The sequence below is a fragment of the Nicotiana sylvestris genome, chromosome 6 (assembly GCF_000393655.2).
Source record: "Nicotiana sylvestris chromosome 6, ASM39365v2, whole genome shotgun sequence".
Lineage (NCBI taxonomy): Eukaryota > Viridiplantae > Streptophyta > Magnoliopsida > Solanales > Solanaceae > Nicotiana > Nicotiana sylvestris.
This window is the reverse complement of record NC_091062.1, coordinates 162,277,700-162,280,299: the sequence shown is the minus strand read 5'-3', so window position 1 is coordinate 162,280,299 and position 2,600 is coordinate 162,277,700. Positions and strand designations below refer to the sequence as shown.

At 32.5% G+C, this 2,600-nt stretch overlaps 1 long non-coding RNA gene across 1 annotated transcript; it reads left to right on the top strand.

Moving 5' to 3' along the window:
- Positions 1-705: 705 nt before the first annotated feature.
- Positions 706-2,083, top strand: LOC138872086 (uncharacterized). Its single transcript, XR_011400513.1, has 2 exons — positions 706-1,128; positions 1,918-2,083. It is a non-coding gene; the product is annotated as an uncharacterized lncRNA (long non-coding RNA).
- Positions 2,084-2,600: the final 517 nt, after the last annotated feature.

Below are 2,600 nucleotides of genomic sequence, written 5' to 3'. Positions count from 1 at the left end.
ACTCTAGTGTCTGGTAGTCTCAGCTACCAAATTTTTCCAGAACTACACTGACTTGATTCCTTTATAGCCAAGGATATGTAAGCAGCCTCAGAAGCAAGGTTCGGTCACCCTTTTTTCAAAAAAAAAATTGCTTCCATTGGAGTGACATGTGAGCAAAAATTAGCTATGACATTCACTTTTCTTTGCACGAAAACTCTTCATGTTCTCGAGCAAAGAGGGACAGTTGTAAGCACCTAATTTTTGCACTATTTAACACCTTCTAAAGTTATTAGTGTTTTGTTATTTTAATTATTTTTCTCAATTTTTGTGATTTTAATTGCATATTTCCTGTCATAAAATACTAAAAAAATGTAGTTCTTTCTTCATTTGTGCATTTTATGAATTAACTAGCTGTTCAGTTGGTGAATTAATCTAGTTAATTGATCATTAGAATAAGTTATTTAATTAATTTATTTGTGTAAAATTAGTTTAATAAGTAGGATTAAGGAAGAAATTTGGCCAAATTTGAAAGAAAAAGTGTCCAAGAGTGCAAGATAAAGGGCTGCCATTGAAAGGGTCTGAAACTACGTAGTTTGCATCAAAACTACGTCGTTTCACTAAATGAAACAAGATCAAATCATACCCATCCATTCCATCTTGATCCAATGGATCTCATTCACTCTTGGCTTAGGTATTTAAAGCCTAAAAAATCTAAAAATTATCCTCATTTTCACCCATAATAATTTTCTCCTTCTTCTCTCTTCTCTCTCTCTTCACTCTCTCTACGCCGCCCCAGCTCCGCCCACCGCAACCGGCCGGAAATCGCCGCCGTCGGCGGACCACCTCCAAATTCACACCATGTAATCTCCACAACTTCCTCCTTCCATATCTCCAAACCAAATCCTTCAAAAATCCCTCAAACTCCTTGAATCTTAGATCTAGGAAACTTTTCCGTCACTTTTTTGCCCAAATTCTTGAAGCTCCAACCACTACCACCCCACAATAATTGCATCAATGGATAGAGCTCCTCAAGACCTAGCCATTGATGCCAATTTCACCATGAAAATCCGGCGGTCAAATTCCGGCGACCTCCCCGAACACCCTCTTTTGGCATACCACCATTTTTTCGGCCACTTGAATTATAAAATGGTAAAAATCCTATTATTTTTCGTGGCTGATTTTTTATTTTATTTTTATTTTTTCAGATCTTATTTTTGTCTATTATTAATTATTTTAGCATTAGTTTTTGAAGTTTGAAATGTCAAATTTTCTGTTTTTGCACTTGTTGAAGTAGTAAAATAGTTTTGTGTTGATAAAAGTGAGGTAGTGAAAAATACTTAAGAGTATATGGTACTTGTTTGATTGTTTATTTACTACTTCAAGACTCTTTGAGTACAACACTCAAAAGTCAAATTGTTTGGTAAGAAAATGTAGACCTTTGGAAAGTGTTTGAATAAAAGTCTGTCTTTGAATAGTGGAGAGCAGATTTTGTTTGAAATACTTGACAAGATTTGAACCAGAAAGTCTGATTTGAATTTAAGAGCAGATTTTGTAGAAAAGTCTGTCAAAAAGATTGATTTTTAATTTTTTTTAAAATAGGTGATTGTTTTGATATAAAAGGAGGACACTTCATTTTACTGAGAGAGCTCTAGACACACAAAAAAGAGAAAAAATCAGTAGCTATAATATCCCTTAGCAGCTTTTGTGAGTTGATTCTTAAGTGAAAAACTTGTTTAAGGAAAATAGAGTAGTCTTGAAAGATTTTTCTGGAGTTACATAATTGTACTGTTTTGCTGGGGTATTTCTAGTTTATTTTCTTTGGTTTGAAAATGCCGGTTGTCGCTGTCTTTTGCTTTTGTTGCTGCCCGTTTAATTGTTATGCTGTTGATTTTGGAAAGAGCTGACTCTGCTGTATTTGTTCTTCTTTCTGCTGTCCAGGTAATTTTCGGACCATGTAAACTCATAAAATCGAGTTGGAATGAAAGATAATGACGCTGAGAAATATTAGTAGCTTTATCTTTCTATTTCTATTGTAATTCATTTTTATATGCTCTTGAATATTTGATAATGTTATAAGGATATGTTAGTTAATTAAATTGTGTTAAGCATCTTTAATTATTTTTAATTTTGCAAAGCATTAGATATAATTCCACTGGCATTTGGTTGTCTGAAAGGAGCATATATATTAAAATTTGAATCCTTGTAGCCATGTTTGTCCCTTTGTTGTCACCAAGCTAAGTTGTTGTTATTATTATTATTATTATTATTATTATTATTATTATTATTATTATTATTATTATTATTATTATTATTATTATTATTATTATTATTATATTTTAGAGTCCCAATAATCTTTTGTTTTATCTCTTAAAAAATATTTATTTAGTAAGGTAGTTAAGTTGTAGATTAGAAAGACAATCTGCAAAACTTATTTTTGTAAATAGTTGGCTACGGATTGCAAATAGCAAGATATGGCCAAATCTGTAACATAGCTTTAAAAGGCCATATCTGCAGATTTAAAGTTCAAAAGCATATGGGCTTTTGGATTTTGTCTTGGACATGAGCCCATTTGACTCCATCAACCCAATAGTGGGCTGCCTCATTCAATGTCAAGACAAGCC